The 19914-nt window shown below is 42.8% G+C and overlaps 1 protein-coding gene across 5 annotated transcripts in view; it reads left to right on the top strand.

Moving 5' to 3' along the window:
- Nucleotides 1-19914, top strand: part of LOC126251393 (dnaJ homolog subfamily B member 6-like) — a 334943-nt gene that overhangs the window by 289337 nt on the left and 25692 nt on the right. The window lies entirely within an intron of this gene.

Raw genomic sequence — 19914 nt, 5'->3', positions numbered from 1 at the left:
CTCACTTTAGAGTGTAGAATACCTTTTCCGATGATGTGTGCTTGTTTAGTGTACTGCATCGAAGAGAACGCTAGAACAGCACCTGCAAAATTTTTGCCAACTGTAAAAATCAATACTAACTCATCTGTTCATGCCAGGTGTAGTGTGAGACTCGAGCGGAAGTACTTCATTCCTCTCTAACATTGACGTAATGAATTTTCGACATGAAATGAATAGAAGTAAGCTATTTCTTGGTGCATTAATGATAAAGGTCCAAAAAAGTCGCATCAGAGATTCCGTTAAAACCGACTACTTTGAACATTTACGAGACGTAATGTTTTCGGTGAAACGAACATACAAGGAGAGAATTAAATTTTGTATCAATGTAATTGCTTCCCATCTTTCACTGTGGTGAGCGTGTATTCAGGCGTGATTCTTTCCTTTCAGTTCAGATTACTGCCGCGAAGGTTGGATGTTCAATCATTAGCTTTGTTCTTCTCAACTACTAGGTCGTATCGATGCTTAATCTTTGGGCGTTCGAGAGGTAAGAGAATTCTTTGGAAGGTGGTGAAAGTTGCAAGCTTCTGCCAAGCGCAGGAATTTATCAGTGTCTTCCTGTACAGATGCTGGGGCATGCTTAAAGGCACGATTACACTTCTTTGTAGAGAAGGCAATGTTTGCAATTTTTTGGCAAAACTACTTACATGCGATTGCATAAAAAATTGGGTGCAATTTTATTTCCGCTCTTGATGTTTTAATGCACGAAATAACTTAACATTTCTTTTTAGGATTCGTAAACTTCAATAGAGTTAATAGTAATTATTTTAGTTCCATTTTTGTGGGGGACTTCTCGATTGCAAGTGGTAAAGACAATTTCTTCCAGCTTTGTTCTACGAGTCCCTGCTTTTAGAGTAAGAAAAATGAATTTGTTGTAGATGATCATTTGTCTGAATTTCTTGTTTCATCAAAAACACTCATGTTCTCAAGCCTGTCAGAAGTCTGTGTTCGTTGTTTCTATAGCTGAATTTAGCGGAGCATTAAGTTCCGGTAACGTATGTAATACGGTTCGCTACGGTCTTCAGTCTGCTGCTGATAGCATTTCGCAATTTGCTTCTGCCCCTGAAGCGTGACCACCCGTTTTCTTCTTTGCCAAATAAATATGATAGACATTAAGGATAAACTTGAGAAACACATTTCCTTTCTTCAAGGACGCGGCAATTTGCGGAGATTATAAATCCAGTTTATACCTGCTGATGTTCGCCTGGCGGAGGAGGGACATGGAGGAGTCGGTAGAGGCGCACGCAGCTGTGTAAACTGGCTTCCGTGGCCTGACAGTTTGCATACACGGAGTTCGCACGCAGTCAGTCAAATCTTCTAGAAGCGCACACATTCCTCGAGTCCTCCGGCGTCGCGAGGAGAGGCCGTTTGACGTAGGGGCTAATTCTGAACCCGCCCACCTGCCCGCGCCGTCTGCGGCCGGCCGCCTCTGCCCACAGACACCGCCGCGCGGCGACCTGTTTTCTGTTCTGTGCAAACTCCCCAAAATCGATTCCTCTGCTTATTCGAAAACAGCTTGCATTAGGGCGAGTGACCCTGGCGAGAAAAAGACGTAAAAGATGCTTCATTGTCTGGGTCGGTAAAAAGGAAGTAAAAAATAACATTTTTTTTTAAACTAGAGCGCAAAGAATTGCTACAATTAGCGACACTGTAGTTGCGGTTTTTCCTTTCCTTTATTTCTGTATTGCGAATTGCAAGACACAAAAATTATAGCCAGGGTAAAGCTTCGTTTTGAGGCTGATGTGTGTTCAAGTAGACGAATGTTGCCAACAGACATTAGCTTTGGGAGCCCTCCTGCCCATAGTAGGGTACACCGTTAATTAAACGTTAATATACGGAGAACAACAGTCACGTTACTCGATACGAGTGTGACTAACAACTGCTGAGTAAGTACAGCGTTACCGAGGCGTGTAGAGCATTCCCAATTTGTCAAGAGCCACAGTAGAGGCACCCCCGATGTAGACGGGTATCAATGGTATTATTATTGGACTGAAGTGACACCAGTAGTTTTATTAGACTTCCTTTGTCCAGCTGCTTCGTTTCGGAAGGACCGTTCAGGGAAGTGAAAATGGTAAAAGTACGCACCTGTTGCGCTGAAATTCAGGAAGCGGAAGGATGTACAGATGCTTGTTCGATTTTTGGCGTGGAAAGCGAGATGTGTGCTCTGCGTGTCAAGCGCGGTCCGTGACGGGAGCAGATTAGCAGCAGCTGTGACGCTACTCGCGGCCTCGGAAGTGTTTATCGCGTCCGCTAAGTTCCGTGCTGGCGGCCGAGGATAACGCCGGCCGTGTCGCAAGCCGAGTGCGGGTGGGGAGGTGGAGTCCAAACTGGTGGTGGGGAGCCTAAAGGGCACGCGACGGTGGACTGGCCCAACTGACGAGAAAATCTATCTCCCAACCCGTGGTTGCCGTGGGTTGCAAATATCGCGTTCGCTGCACTACGGACAGTGGCCCACTTGGCACCAGCAGGGGTGGATCTCAACTTTCAAGTCAACTGTTTACATAAATATTTATCTGGAGTTTTCGTCATTCGACAATGTTGTGCTTTGTCTTGAGACAGAACTGTTTCATTGTGAGAGAGACATTTTTTTCTGTCTATTACAGCAGTAGTACCCAAAAGTAAAGCAAATCGCGAAATGAGCAGATTTCCTGAACAGGAACCTAGTTAACACATCTGGCATACAACAATATCGAAAAGAAGTGACTAAAGTATTTCATAAAATGAAGATAAACACTAAAAAAACCTGAAAACCTCTAAAACTACAAAATAGATAATATCGGATTTTGTTGCCTTCAACGATCACACGTTGTCAGCTAGTGTGCTTGCTGTCTGTGACACTGTTCGAAAGTTCTGTTTCCCTCGGATCCTAGGTTTCAATTCGGGAACCACGTTCCCCAATCCATATTTTCAAATCCGTCCACTAGAGCCGTTATATACATTTCGTTTTATCGTCCACGAAGAAGACATATGCACCAACCATTTCCTGGCTGCGTCTGTACGCCGTTCCTGTATCGTATCGTCTTCGCAGTGCCCACACTTTTTAAATTCACAAAGTGTTGTTGAGTTTTACTCGCAACATGCTTCTTAGAGAGAGATTGACGTGTAAACCTGACAATATTGAACGTGACATTCATTGTGAAAAGTCAAATCTACTGTAAGACACAAATTTTTCGATAAGTTTAAGTGAAAAATTTGAAACATTTTATGGAATTTGGTGGAAGACTTCATTAAAAACGAATACTTTTTCAAAAGTTTAAGATACGAAATACCTGGCTACACGACAATATTTTCAAAAGGTTGGAATGATGTGCACTCCCCCCTCCTCCACTTCTTATTGCGAGGATTAACGGTAGTAGAAACAGACAAGTCGGCACCATCAGTTACGAACAACACACGGAGCAAAAGTGCGGTAAATCTCATAAAACCTGTATACACAAAGCGTTCTTATATCGGCAAAGGTATGCATACATTTGTTGTGTATCTCCTGTATCAGACGCCATTGATAAAGGGCTGTATGCCCGAATACCAGTCTGGGAAATAAACTCAGGGCTACTAGAAATGGTTCCATTGTTATCAAAGTTCAGTATTTTCCAAAATTTACATGTACAGATACGACTGATGCGTGAACAAAGCCGTAAACTCAATTAGTTTGCTTTGTGCCCTTCCAGCTGGAGTTAAGAGTGCAGTCCCTTGCAATGCAGTTTCCATTCAGAAGGTACTATCGAAAAGATCCGCCATGTGAACAGAGCATTGTTCGTTGGCATCGACAGTTTAGGGACACTGGTTGCTTCTGTAAACAGAAAAGTACCGGTCGATCAAGTCCGCCAGATGTAACCGTAGAGTGTTTCGATAGCAGTCCAAACAAAAGTTAACGATCCGCCCAAGCTGCGAACTAGGAATACCGTAGCCAACTGAGTGGAAGAGTTTTTGAAGGAGTTTCGAACCGTATAGCTCGGGCAACAATTAAAACCGGAAGATTATGGCAATTAAAACCGGAAGATTATGGCTGATGCCCCCAGTTTTGTATCACAATGCACGAAGCATTTCATAATGAACATTTCGGCTCCAAGCTGAGAGTCCGCGACGAAGCAGTGTTACATTCATCTGGAAAGGTAAATAGCCACTATGTGAGAGTGTGGAACACTGAACATTGTCAAGAAGTTGTGGCGCATGAGTGACATCCGCCGAATGTTAATGCATCCACGGACGAAACTGTGTGTGCTATTTTTCTTCTGTGAGGAGACTGACGCGCTCCTCTTACCTTGACATGCAGTTGTTTTCACAACTGGGTGCTGAGTCCGAGAATTTATCTTCCAGCAATACGGGGCAGCCCTTGGAGTGTCGATGTTCGTCGCTACCTAAACGACGAATTTCCGCGTCGGTGGATCGGTCGTGCTGGTGAAGATGATTTGGCTCTGTCCCGTTGCCCCCAAGGTCGCCAGACCTAACGACTTCTGATGCTCTGACCGTAGACAGGATTTTGCTAAATTAGGTATAAAACGAGCTTAACTACCGCTTGAACGTGTCTCGTGTGACCAGTGTGTCACTCGTACAAGATTTGTATAGTGCAAATTGCAAAGTTGGCGAGTTTGTGGCACTATTCATGCATCAATCGTATTTGTACAAGTAAATTTTTGAAAAATACAGCTTGTACTTCTGCACTACAGTTAATGGGGTAGTTCATCTCCTTTCGTAATTACAGGGTGTACATAAAGTCCGGAGACACTGTCAATTATTCATTGCACAAGAACCAAACATTGTACAGATACCATACATATATCATTTTGAAGAGAAACCCTGAAAGTATTTTTCATGTATATCGCCACAGCGTAGTTTGGTAATTCGCCGATAGTCAGCGCTAGACGCAAAGACGACGAGTTCAGGTGCGGAGCGAGCTTTCTTGTGTGTTAAGAGTTCGACAAAAACAAGTGTGCTACACTCCGTGTTACTCTTTTCTGCGGAGACACATTAAAAATCTGGTGTATGTACCGCCTCTGCCACTTGATGTAGCAGAGCTCCAGGAGAGAATACGGGAAGCAACTGCCACAGTCGATGATGCCATGCTGGGTCGGGTATGGCAAGAATTCGATTAACATATTGACGTCTGCCGGCTCACTCATGGTTCGCATATCGAATGTTTGTATATAAAAAAAAAAGCTTTCACGGTTTCTCTTCAAAATACAATATGTATGACATCTATACAGTGTTTAGTTCTTGTGCAATAAGTAATTGGAAGTGTTCCCGGACTTTATGTACACCCGGTACATGCAAACTACAGAGCACCTAACATAAAAGATGGTGCGATGTTGAGGTTTCCGAAGTCTTCAGGACTAAATGAGTAAATCCATTTCAATCCCAGTCTGGCTATTACAGTGTATGTCATCTACAATTTCACAATATCAAGCAGTAAATCTAAACTTCGTGTGTACAGATTTAGTCAAAGTCGATCTGGTTATCAGTGTGTAATTGCTAATGTATGGGTGAAATGTTGGAGATTTTTTTTTTTTTTTTTTTTTTTTTTTTTTTTTTTTTTTACAACTTCTGTCTGGAATCAACAGCTTGAAATTCGGTACGGTCTTTTGACAACCAAGTTTCCAGCGACTAAGTAGGGGCACGGTGACCCTGACACACGTCTCCGTATAGGGAATTGCTCAGCGACACACACAGCTTTCTCTTCTAACGGCAACCTTTCTGTAACGCGCTACTGTAGCACATTTTTAAACCGGAAAAAATTTCCTTTTTCAGTAATTTTTTAAATTGCCTGTTTTATTACACTGTGTTCTTTTTTGCCCCCCTTCACCAAGGAGCATTCTTCCTACAATCATTAGCTTTCATAGATCACAGCGGTCCGAAACTGTGACGAAAACCACAACATAGAAGCTGTACGCTGGAAGTGAACCAGTGCGTGTAACACAGTTCAGTGAGCATCTTTGTAAAGCAGGGACAGTATACGTAATTATAATGGCATTTCGAGAAACCACCCATCAAGGTGATTAAGAAGGGAGCATATAACCTCAAAAAATTCGATCGTGTTGGTAACTACTGCAGACTTTCTTCTGTGGTGCGCCCGTTGTAACTCTTTTGCCTCGCTGCAAAAACGGCGCTGAAAATCGTGACTCACTGGAGAAGCAGGAAAAATTTAACTGCGTCCAGTTTTGCAATTCTGTTCCGTTAAGCAGTACCTATGCAATTATCCCATAAACACCTAAGTTTAGCGATTCTTGCGCATCTCTGTGACCGGAAACATAAAGTCTGTAATTAGCTGCTTTCGTTTCCTTTTTCAATTTTATGAGCGTTGCATAAATTATTCCAGTGAAGGGTTTGGGTAAGAGTAAGAGCGAACACTATTGCGTAAGGGTGGTCGTCGCATCACATTTGGTGTGCTCGTCATTGTCGACTTGGAAAGCCACATGAAACCAAACTCGGGACGTCCCGGTATACGAGAAGAGAGCGCGGCTCGCGAAGCCACCCAGCGCGTCTGGAGCTGGAGGCGGCCGTGTCGTCATAGCGACGTGGGAGCCTGGAGTGTCCGGGAGACCATATGCGGCAGGCGAGGCCCCGCCGGGTGGGCTGAACCGTGTTTCTGTTGTCTGCGGCCCGGCCATACAGACGACAGCCGGAGAGCGATCAGCCTAGGCTCCGGAACAGAGTTATCGTCTGCTGTCATGTCCATTAGCCACGGATGTTACAAACACGTTCCTCATCGTCGGAGCGAGACGGGGAGATTTCGAGACGACTCTTGGTAATTATGTATCTGAAGACAACCCAACGAAAAGTTCGAGAAGAAAACTTGACGAAAAGTTAGACTCAGAGGAGATAAGTTCTCGATCTGGCAATAAAGTAACGTTGTTCATGTCAATAATTCCATTATTTTTCGACCTACGAATGCTGTGCAGTCCAGTTACGAAGCAGTGTACTCCAGTCGTAGGTAGATGGACTTTACCGAATGTCTTTCCAGTCAGTAGATTATGTTCCTGCTGTGAATTGTATACTGAGACGTCTGCAAAACCACCCATCTACGGTTATCATTACCGTTTCAGTGTCCAGAAAAACTGTATTCAGCTTTTAGGTTTGTGAATAGGCGAGTCAAAAGGCGCTTCGTGAGTTCCGTAACTCATTTGCCACTTCAAGTGCCATTTAGCGGCATTCTACAAACCGGACAGGTGAGTGTCCAGTATAATTCGCTCTCCGTCGGAAAATCTTTTAATTTTGTTCATACGGAACTCGACTTCACAGGTCTTCTGTTCAGGCAAGTACTGCCTAGCATCCGTTCAGAGCTGATGCCTCCTGGAGATATTGCAGCGGGCAGACATACGTCTCGACTAGCCAAGGAAAGCAGCTCTCGAGCATCTTGTAAAGTATTACCGAGTATAACCTTGCGCACCCTCTAAAGTAATAGGGAATAACCTATTCTTACGCAGTAAACAAGCTGTGTTCAGTGTGATTGTGGAGTGGAAATAAGGGGGGGGGGGGGGGGGCTGTGAATCCTCTCGTACTACACACTCGAAACTTAAATGTATCAGTGCAGGACCAGACGCCTCCAAGTGAACTGCGTACAGTGCTAAATATTATAAACAGGATGGATAGTCGAACGTTTCGAAGTTCTCACACTTCCCCCATTTTAGTCCCATTGAAGACGTGCATTATCGAGATTAAATATGGTTTATTTTGGAATTCTAGCCTATTTTCAGTTTATGGCTCATGTGGAGTAGAAGACTTGTCATATTCACCATCTGTTGCGTAAAACTTCGTAAGATAACAAAAAATATTTCGTATTGCGTCCCCAAAAACAATAAAACTTTCATGGCAAATGACACACGCTTCTCTCGTTTTGTTGTTGGAGCATCGGCTTCCACTCCGTACTTTGGTTTCTGTTTCGTTTTTAGCAACAGGTGTTGGTCAAATTCTATTCACTAAACCAGTCGGCGCAAAAGTTGGATTATTTTCAAAATGCCCCAAATATTGCCGAGACACTTTTTCAAATTTACTTTCGGTCATCATTAAACACATTCACATTCATTCAGCAAGGAACTTTCACATAGTTAGTTTCTCATGCAAAGTGATATTATTATTATTTTTTTCTCCATATGACTGTGGCGTCAGCCATTTCATTTATATTTAATCGACGGCTGCCAGTAGCGTATGTAGAACTCAATAATGTTGCTTCCATCAGTGGTTACAGTTTTACATGAGCTATCTGCATGGGAAGCATAACTTTCGAATCGAGCCGTCCGTATCTAAAGTGTTAAGTAGCTTAGTAAAACGCTTCACCGTCTCTGTTTAGGGCAAGAGATATTCATCCAAAGAATTTTGTATCACTGTGTTCCAATTTATCCATAGTACGAAGTACTACTTCTTTGAGAAGTTGCGTCAAAGAAACGTATTCTGTAGGTCAAGGCTATTGCACAATATGCATCCATAAGAGAAACAAAATTTTATCATCGTCGTCTCCGTGTGAAGCCGAGAAATTTTCTCCGTGCATTCAGTCGAGCTGCCATCATTTGTTCACTGAGCAGACACATTTGGCCCTATGTCAAGAGTGGAGCCGTTCCGATCTTCGCCTGTAATGTCATCCGCAACATTAGTCCGCAACTCTAACGGCGGAGGCGTCTACAAGACCTGAAAACTGGGTGAAGAATGAGCGACCAATCGGCGCACCTAGTTTTTCATCATATTTCGATTTTTTTTAAACCCACAATGAAACATTATTTCAGCGTAACGCGAAAGTGAGGGATTTGTTCGAGCGCGATCACTATGTAACTGAAATCTGTAAAGTTCACAGAGTTTTCGCTTCGTAGACCATCGCCAGGAGAAGCGCGAGAAATCGTATTTAAAGTTTATATCCGTAGTATGAGATCAAATTGTGTTTCTTCAGTCGGGAATATAGTCGCCTAAAATTTTCATAGCAATTCCTGTAAGAAGATACCCGATTTCAGGATAAATTCTAAGACTGAAGGTGATATGTATATCTATAAAACGCACAGCCAGTTCGTATGGTAACAGGGCCTTCAACCAGGCCAACTGCGTTGGCTAGTGACGGCCGGTTTAGCGGGGGCCAACGGAAGGGAAGGTCACGCCAGGCTAGGACTCAACAGAAAAGGCAGGCGCGAGGTTGCCGCCTGCTTGGTTTACCCTCCAGTCTGTGCGCACTGCAAAGCAAGAGGAACTCTGTAATTTCGTAGCGCAGCCTGGGATGTCTTGGCGTAAATTATGCAAACGTCGTATCTTTAAGACGTAAATTGCTTAATGACGTCTGCTTGCTTCAAGTACCTAATCATTAATGACATATTTGCAATTTCACCAAGGTGCGTAGCACCAAATATTCAAGTAAATTACGCAGTTCAGACTTCGTATAATTTATGTTGTAGTGACGAAACATGGATGCAATCAAAATCTTCCAGTGACATTGAAAAATCAATCACGTGCAGTGCCTACCTCGATTCCTTCAACTGTTAGTTAATACCTGTCTAAGTAAATGTAATGTTCTTAGCTGTCCACCCTTCTCAGTTACCATTGATCTATCGCCTACTTGCGTTCTGCCCACTGCTGTTGCCAATTCATTGTTTCAACGCCTTTCTTTCTGATTTTAAACCAGTGTTAAGTATTGTATAACATTGCTAGCGTGCTCTGTAGCCCACTTTGATCTCCGGAAACCTTCACAAAGTTCGGACATACAGGCTCTGCGTTAACGACATTATTAAATGTGCGGGTACAGTAACTCGCGCGTAAGCTGCAGATATTTATCGATCATTCTGCCAAGTTCTTCGTCGTAGCTTTTATAAACACAAGAGGAAACAGTTGAATGTTGGCTTATCGTCACTATATACAAAGCAATAATTCAGGTATTTCTGTAGACTGTTCGAGGAACCTCCTGCGGTTCGCATGAAGTTCGTAACTAAATCCACCGTAACCGATTGTCAAGATGTTATCTGATGTAGGATTTGACGAAAATACATCCCCCTGGTATCAGACCACAGTGGCTGATTTCCCCCCTCCCGTCCTCCTCGCGCGCCTCGTTCCATTTCTCAAGTATAGTAGACATTTAGTTATTTCGTCAGAAAAGCTCATGTGTACCTTCAAGAGAAACTAGTAAAGAGCTAATTTCGTTTTTGTTCTCGTACTAGCAATACAGCACTCTTCCCCTACACCCACATCTATAGAAATACTCCACCAACCACTTTGAACCGAATGGCAGAGGGTTCTTACGATTACATCACGCATTAAGATTTCTTCCCGTTCCAGTCTAGTATGGAGAGTGGGGAAAAAAGACTTTCAGTGCCTCAGTGCGAGCTGTCGTTAGTCAAATTTCTTTGCTTTCTCTACTGACGCGATAGTAATGCGCTGTAATGTATTTCTACATTACTCACTTGCGTGGTAATCATAAAGTTTTATCAATTTCAGAAAATTACAATTACGTAATTTTTTGCTTTGAAGTGATAAAATGGAGACGAAATGCGCTATTTTGTTTTGACTCTTAGCACCGTGATGTGGTACTGTGGAATTTCAATGACTATCTGCAAACGAAAGATAAAAATACAAAAATTACGTAGCTTTGTTATTCCGAGGAGATCATAGAAACTTTGACTTTCCCTCGTAATACTGATCTTTCACATTTTGTAAGTAGGCTTTCGGTAAATAGTTGGCGTCTATCCCGAAACTTCTGCCAGTTGAGTTTCTTCAGCATCTTCGTGACTCTCAACCGAGGGTCAAAATATCTTTGACCGTTAGTGCTACCCATCTCTGTATATGTTCAATATCCCTTGTTGGTCTCAACTGGTACAGGTCCCACTCACTTGAGCAATATTCTAGGATGGGTCGCACATCTCCTTAGTAATCTGATTCAATTTTCCTAGTATTCTATCAATAAAGCGAAGCCTGCCACCAGCTTCTTTACCTACGACTAAGCCCACGTGGTAGTTCCATTACATTACCCCCCCCCCCCCCACTCCCCCCCGACCAATTGTTACACCCAGGTAATTCGTATGAGTTTCCCGAGGCCTATTGACCTACAGGGTTTGTATTCAAAGAATTTTATGTTTTTTACGTATTGTGAAGGACAAAATCTTACATTTCTGGACATCTGAAGCACGTTGTCAATATCTGCAACACTTTGAAACCTTATCACGATCTGTACAAATATTGTGCAGGTTTTGTTTGGACTTAATTTCATTACAGATAACTGGATTAATTGCGAAAGTCTGAGGGTGTTGATATTATTGTCTGGACGGCAAGGGTAACAACACACTTCCTTGGGGACACCTAAAGTTACTTCTAGGCGTCAAGGACTCTCCTCCGTACCAAAATGCAGCCAAAAATTTAGTTCGGTATCCGATATGGTGTAGTCTTTCGCCTATACTGTTCAGTCTGTGCTTTGAGGGAGCAATGACAGAAATCAGAGTTTCGAGAGTGCGATTAAAATCCAGGGTGAAAGAATGTCAGTCATAAGATTAGCTGATGACATTGCTATCCTCAGTGAAAGTGAAGAATTACGGGATCTGTTGAATGGAATGAAGTCTAATAAGCACAGAGTATGAATTGGGAGTACACCGGTACCGACAAAAGACGAAAGTAATGAGGAATGACAGAAGTGAATTAGCATTATAAAAGTAGTCTAAGTTGAGGAATTCTGTTACTTTGGTAGCAAAATAACACATGGCGGACGAAGCGAGGAGGATATCAGAAGCAGATTAGCACAGGCAAAGCGGGCATTCTGAACAAGACATTCGTTGGTATCAAACTTAGGCCATAATTTTAGGAAGAAATTGCTGAGGATGTAGTTTCGAGCACAGCATTGTCTGGTAACGAAACAAGACTACAGGAAAACGGGAGAATCGCAAAGCAGTGACAACAAGGAGGAGCGGGATGATGGGACGTGCGTTAAAACTTCAGGAAGCTTACGTGGTGCCAGAGGGAGCTGTAGGGGGTAGATACTGTAGGGTAAGACAGATTGGAATACATTCGGAAAATATTTGAGCACTTAGTGAAAGTGATACTCTTCCATGAGGAGTTCACACGAGAGGAGAATTCGTGGTAGACCGCATCGAACCAGTTAAAAGACTGAAGAGTTAAAAAAAAGTGATTACATTTAAGTTATTGCGTGTTAGTGTGGTACTTACTTTTGGAATCTAAAAAACACGGCACCTGATTGCCCTCGATCCATGCCTTTCAGGATGCGAAATGATAAAATGGAAGTCTGGGTATCTTAGATGAAAATACACGGGGAAACTTAGTGAACATGGCTTCAGAATAACTGTACAGCTAAAAGAAGAGTTGACCTGGGCGCTTGCGCATGCCCTCTCTTAGAGGAGGAGTCGTATTTTGCAGAGACGATAGCGTGCCGCCCTCGCGTCCTTGAGGTGACTCAGTAGCGAGGCGGATGGCAACGGGACCGCCAGCGCCGGCTGTGGGCGCGCTCGGCGGGCGCGGCCCACGTCTGCTCTGCCACTGCTTCCGAGACCGACCACCTGTCAACTTCGTCCCGACGTCCTTGTCACGATTTGTGCGCTAGTTGCCAGTGTGGAGAGTGCTCTGCAGTTTTTACTTAGGAGCGCACGCGATCCCGTTGTCATAGTCCAGGGCAGCGATTTGCTCCAAAATTGTTAATTCCCAAGGAAACTGTATTTACTGCACAGTCAGGGTTATCTCATTAAATTTGGGCTCGGGGGAAGGGGGATATAATAGTCTCTTCTAGATGGACAAGAAATGTTACGTAACGTTATATATGAGTTAATTATTCCGTAAAACAATAATCCTACTATCCTTGACCTAGCGAGATACAAGAGCGAAAATAAATTTGAAAACTCTGATGTCACTGTTACTGAGCGCAAGAAGTCGTCGTCATTGCAAAATAGTGACAAACGACTTAATTACGGAAGAATGGAAAACAATTTTCGGTGCGCATTTCGGGTCAGCGCCGTATATTCCACGCGGAGATAAAATAGTAAGTTTTACATATTAATATGTAAGTTAATTATCAATCTCTTTAATACAGTGGTCACGCAAGGTAGTATAATGATCACGGAACAAGTTCGGACAGTAGCTGGCCGCTGCATACCTGACGGGCCAGCTACATAAACGCTTTGAGTCGTTTTTCTCATTAAAAAAAAAATGGCTCTGAGCACTATGGGACACACCACACACATCCATGCCCGAGGCAGGATTCGAACCTGCGACCGTAGCGGCCGCGCGGTTCCAGACTGTAGCGCCTAGAACCGCTCGGCCACTCCTTTCTCATTTCCTTTTCGACTTTGCTGTAGGTCCCACATTCGCCTGGCAGTGGAATTTTTAGGCTTCTTGGATTCCATTTTACGCTAGCTTTCTTCTGACTTGGTTTTTCTATTATGTCGAGCATATTTACGGGTCATTCAAGACATTTTTGTTACGTAATGTTCGATATAATACCGATTGTCACTTACACACTGCCGCAAAAAAGAAAAAAAAAGATAATACCCATAGAAAGACGTCAAACTTGACCCGGTGACGCTATATATATATGCCACGTGGTCGACAGTAGATGTACCGATAATGGTTTCAACGTCGTCCGCCAACAGATAGCGTAGTGGCATAGCAGCCGGAGCGCCATCTTATGTCTACCTTTTAATAGGGAATGCCCAGCAGCCAGAAGGCTGAGTATGGTGCAAAGGTGTGAAGCAGCCATGCCACGGAGGACTGCTTTCGGAAAACTGCTACACAACTTGGACGTATTGCGTCAGTTATGCAGTGATGCTGATATCAGTTGTTACGTGAATATTCTCACATCCGTAGACGATGTTCTGGACGGCCACCCAGCACAGACGCTCATCAGGATCGTCCTGTTGTAAGGGCAGCAGCGGCAAGTAGCTTGTGAACCCATATGTGGCAAGACAAACTGTTCCGAAACACTTAATAGCAGTTGGACTACGGGCACGCATACCTCTAACCCGTCTTCGATCCACACCACAGCATCAGCCTACACGGCTAGACCGGTGTCGTCAGAGGATGGCTTATGATGTAGACGTGGTCAGTGCTGTCTCGTAGAGAACATTCATCCGACACAGTCGCCCCATCGTAGGCCTTATGGTCTGAGGCGCGATAAGCCACAACTGGTTCACCTTTGGTGTTTCTATAGCGGACGCTAACCAGCGCTCTGGTACGTGCAGAATGTTATTAGATCCATTCTTTTGCCTTTTCTTGCAACAGGAATGTGGCGCGTTGTTCCAACAGGATAATGCACGCCCACAAACTGCCCGTGAAACTGACTTTGCTCGAGATGATGTGCAACAACTTCCCTGCCAGCACGATCTCTGGACTTGTCTCCAATCGAGCACGATTGGGATATGATGGGACGAGATCTGACTTGTCAACCAATAGCTCCGCGAGCTAATTCGTAACAATCACGAGCACGTCACTTCAGTGACAGCGTATGCGCAAGAAGATATGTTGCAACAGTGGATATGGAGTACATGATATTATTGCATTTATCACGTGTATGCTTTCACTGGTACGAGCAGGAAAGATGCTGCGTGACAAACAAGTACAGACATGATCCGTCCGTTGTAGGCTCAACCAATGTTAATGCGTTACTAGTCTCGCTGTTATTACCGATTCAAATCTCTGTTTTGTCACAAGGAAGTTGGACTGAGGCGCGAATAGACGTTTTCACGTCAAAGCTTGTAGAAGCTGACCTCGGCGAAGATCATTTCTGGTTCCGGAGAAATATAGAAACACGTGAGGCACTACTGACACCACAGCTTACCGTAGACAGATTAAAGAAAGGCGAACCTACGTTTTTGTAGATTTTGACATTGTTGAGTGGACTACATTAGTTGAAATTTTAAAGTAGTGGGGGGAAAACTGCAGGGAACGAAATGTTTTACACATCTTCTGCTGTAACAAGATTGTAGTTAGGAGTCGCAGAGCATGAAACGGAAGCAATCTTTAAGAAGGGAGTTAAGGCGAGGTTGTGGCCCAATGTTGTTCAATCTGTACGTTGAGCAAGCAGTAAAAGAAACCAAAGATCAATTTAGAAAGAATATTAACGTTCAGGGAAAAGCAATACAAACTGAAGTTCGCCAGTGACATTGTAATTCTGTCAGATATTAAGAGACTTCAGAAAACCAGTTGAAAAGAATAGTCATCTCTTGAAGAGAATTTGTAATATGAACATCGTTAAAACTAGGGTAATGAATTGTAGTCGAATTGAATCAGCGATGCCGGGGGATATAGTTTAAAAAATGACAGTAAAAGCACATGATTTTTACTATCTAGACAACAAAAGAACATAGTCAAAGTAAAGAGGGTATATCGTGTAGACTGCCTGTAGCAAGAAAAGCGCTTCTGGAAAGAGGAATATGTAATACAGATGTGTTAGGAAACACTTTCTGAAGGTATTTCTCGGGAATATAGGCTTGTAGGGAAGTGAAACGTGGTCAATAAGTGTTCCAGACAAGTAGAGAACAGAAGCGTTTAAAATGTGGTGTTACAGAAGACTACAGAAGATTTATGGGTGGATGTAATAACCACTGAAGGGCTGTTCAATCGAATTAGGTAGTATCGAAATGTATGGCACAACTTCACTGAAAGAAAAGATCGATTTTAGGACACATGTTGAAGATAAAAGATTTTAAATGAATGTAGATTGCAGTGATGAACAGGCTTACACGGAGTAGAATAGCGTGGGGAGTAGCATAAAACCAGTATTCGGACTGAAGTAAAGAATAACACATTTCACTTTGAACAGTAAGCCATAACCATAAGCTTCGTATTTTACCAACATGGTCATCCTTCAGCAAGAAGTTTGGTTGATTTAAACTGGGTTGAAAACTCATGTTGTAAAGGCTTTCTTCATAATCAACACACGAACACTACTAGTGTTCGGACGTATTTGTCGTATTCTGTATTAACTTCGTTCATTTTGTTTGCACCTTTGACCTAAGTTCATAAATTTTTATACTTCTGTAGCTAAGCTTTACCAGTCATCGACTTCTATACTTTCCCATGTTTAATTATTGAGTACAACCCACAGTTCATTGAAGAGCAAGATAAAAGTAAGTGCAGTAATCTTAATACCGATGATGAATTTTGAACATCGCGACGCTTGGGAGGTTAAATAGTATTATTTACTGAAGCATGTGAACGAAACGGATAATAAAATATTACATCGGGTTTAGAACTGTTCGTTGTGAAAAAGATATCTGATTCATTATGTTACAGAGCACTCCGATATCATGCCTCGGAAACACTGTTCTGGGGTCGCCCAAGGAGAGGTGAAGAACTGCATTGGATTCAATAGTTTGATGTGGCATGAATTCACAGCCCTCACGTAATTCTTAAACATGTCGTTTCCGCTGTTGCTTTATTACGATTGCAATTACAAGTATTATCAATCTTCGTGCAACGGTAAACGTACTACGTATCAGAACGTAACAGCAGTTGACAAAAATAAGTATATGTTCTATATGCTATACCAGAAAATATATGTGAGTGATACATAAATATCCAACAGAGATACACGCACAGGTATAAAATACAGCAGCTAGTCCAAACAGAGAGAACTAACGGGGTCCATCTCATTAGAGTACACTAATAAACACACAGCCAGGTATAAACGATGATGGCTATCACGTGGTAACCAACCGTCAGGAGGGACACAACGAAAGTGATAAATATGTTACTATCATGGGTTTTACTTGGCTTTCGTTTATTCACGTGCCCTGATATCAACACCGTTCGTACTAGCTATAGGTGTTTGCACTAGCGGCTGTGCGTTTGCTTGTGTGCATATTTGCATTTGAGATTTGTAAGTACTGCTCACCCACAGTGTCTGGTATTTTATATAGACAACACACTTATTTTTGTGAACCTCCGTTTGTACTGATATGTGGTATGTTCCCAGCTGCATGAAGATGTGTAATACTCGTAATTGCAATACATAAAAAATAATTTTTGACATTCGGTACCGAGAACGACTATGCATAAGAAGTGCACTGAATTGCAACGTTGGTTGCTCTCCGACCTCGGAAATCATCGTTATTGTCCTTGGGTTCTCTGCCTCCATTGTCAGATTTTATGCCTGATTGTAAGTGGGATGGAGTTTAATGTGCATGTGAGAAATCGTCACGTAGCTGTGAATTCGTCATTTGGACAAAAACAAAGTTTTTTTTTTCTATTTTTAAACGTATCCATACTGAACACGCATGTCTAATTCTTGGGGTTATCACACAATGACATGCCTTGGCACAGACTGCTGGAAGACGATTGTAAAGATGTAACTTACAGCAGTTACTGTCTTACAAAGACTTCTTGAACAAAGTCATCAATTTCGTATACATTTTGTGTTCAGTCGGAAACCGAACTAGGGATAATCACTAATAAGCGACGTGGACTCTGAAAATTAAATGCAAATTTGGAATTTTAGCCTCGGATTCTCAATAGTCTTTTGATGAAAAACTACCTTCTTGTTCAGTTCTCTACAGAATATGCGGATGAAGTACATCTTATGTCCACCATAACTTTCCACAGATACCTTGAACGGAAATGCGTTCTCTGTAATTGAAAAAAAAAAGTGCAGGCTTCACGCGCAAGTATTATGGAGATTATTCGTGAACTAATATGGGAAAATACATGGAGGGAAAACGACGTTCTTTTCGCCACGCACTGTTGAGAAAATTAGGAGAGGATTCCTGCGGAGGCATATAGATAATCGTTTTTCATTTGTTCCGTTTGTGAGCGGAAAAGGAAAGGAAATGACTAACAGTGTACTGCTCTCTGTGTGTGTGTGTGTGTGTGTGTGTGTGTGTGTGTGTGTGTGTGTGTGTGTGTAGGGGAGGGGGGCGGTATGGGGCGCCATGTCACGAATTGCGCGGCCCCTTCCGCAGGAGGTTATTCCTCCTTCGGGTATGGGTGTGTCTGGTGTTCTTAGCATAAGTTTAAGTAGTTTGTAATTCTAGGGACCGATGACCTCAGCAGTTTGGTCCCTTAGGAATTCACACACATTTGAACATTTTTTGCAACGTTAATGCCAAACTCTCGTTCTGCGCATGCGATATCTTCACAGAGAAAACAAGGTAGATTCGGTGTTCCTAGTGTTTCGAAAACCTTTTTGTTCAGTAAAACACCCACGTCTTTTAAAGAAGATAATTCGTGTGCGACATCTCGTCCGGTTTACGACTGCATCGAAAATTTCCTGACCTGCAGAATGCGGGACGTAATTTTATGTGGAGTCACCTGCAAACACTGAAGTAATACCTTTCTTTCCTCAGTGGAGTTTTACACTACTAAAAGACTGTCGCCCTTCATTTTAAACATTGACTCACTGGATAGTATTAATTGTAATATCAGGCTCTTAGCACATTCAGTATTTTAATGAATTAACATAAAAAGAAGCAACGCAAGTATCATTATTCCATTTTCATAATCTTACATTCAAGGGACAAAAAGAAAGTTAGTTTAGGATCGTATTGACCACAGTGATACAACGAGGGTTAATACTGTTTTGATACCCCCCACCCATTGAAGTATGTATCGCACGACGTGGAGTGTTGGTCGGAGGTACAACAGCAGACGCTTGTAACCACAAGGAAAGGCTGATCAACTTTCCTTAGGCTGCGGGGACGAACCCGCTCTCAAGGCTGTTCTGCAGATAGCAGCTTCCCGCTTCCTGCAGAAACAAATGCAGCCATGGAGCGGCCTTGCCGTGTCCACGTACAGGGCCGCTCGGCTGTCTTGAGAGTCAGCTGCAGGAGGATGAGACATGCTTGCTTAAAGTACGTACGCGCGGTAGAACATATCAGTGCATATCCAAACACTGTGGCAAAGTTCACTTCCCGTCAAAGACATCAGTATAATGTTAAAGCTGTAAGGGGTAGTCAAATGAAAACGAGACAAGAGGGAAAAAGTAGCTAAACTTTATAATTTCAAAACTAATCGCCGCAACTGTTAATACGTGTCGCTAGGAGACAAGACAGTCAGAGCCTTCACGGAAAAATGTTCACCGTTGCCTACGGAACCGTGACCGTACCCAGGCCTCACCCTCTATATCCGAAGCAAATCGATGGCCACGAACGTCTTTCTTCAGGGCTCCAAAAATATGGAAATTGCTTGGGTAGAGATCGGGACTGTATGAGGATTCCCCGCGGAACTTCTGCAGTGTAGTCGAAACAACTTCGGCACATGTTTGCCAAGGTTGTGTCGATTACGTTCCGCTGGGAAGCCCTTACACACCCTTCATACAGTCCTGAACTCTCCACATGCGATTTCCGTGTTTATGGAGCCCTGAAGAGTTCGTGACCGTCGATTTGCTTCTGACGATGAGGTTCCCGCCTGTGTACAATCGTGGTTCCGTTGGCAACCGAACACGTTTCCGTGAAGGAATTGATGGTCTTGCACACAGCGGGATGAATGTGTTAATTTATGATGACTACTCTTCAGATAATAAACTATAATTTCACAACCTTTCACGTTTTCATTCGACTTTTTCAGAAGACAGTGCAACATTTATTCAGTGAAAAGATGGCGGAAAAAGCTATATACACTTGACTAACACTTCCTGAAGCATCTCAGAAAAGTGTGCGCTATTCAGCAGACTTCATTCTCCTTAGAGTTACAATAGAACTGAAGAAATTAAGTGATAAGCTCAGAGTATACAAATCAGATTTGAAAGCTTTCCATGTGGCACGCTGCTGCTCTGTACAGGAGTTTCGTGCAGTAGTTGAGAACATTCTTATACTGTCATACTTGTTCTTACACTCAATTTTAGTGTTTTATTGGTTACTTAATCTTTATCTATACATTTCCTAATCGGAGTTCTGTAAAATATGTATGAAGTAGCTTTGGCTCTCATGATCCCACGGAACTTCATAAATAAACAATTTAAATAAATATGCTACGTAGTGCTTACCT

The sequence above is a fragment of the Schistocerca nitens genome, chromosome 4, assembly GCF_023898315.1.
Source record: "Schistocerca nitens isolate TAMUIC-IGC-003100 chromosome 4, iqSchNite1.1, whole genome shotgun sequence".
Lineage (NCBI taxonomy): Eukaryota > Metazoa > Arthropoda > Insecta > Orthoptera > Acrididae > Schistocerca > Schistocerca nitens.
The sequence above is the reverse complement of the archived record's forward strand: the minus strand, read 5'-3'. Positions and strand labels throughout refer to the sequence as shown.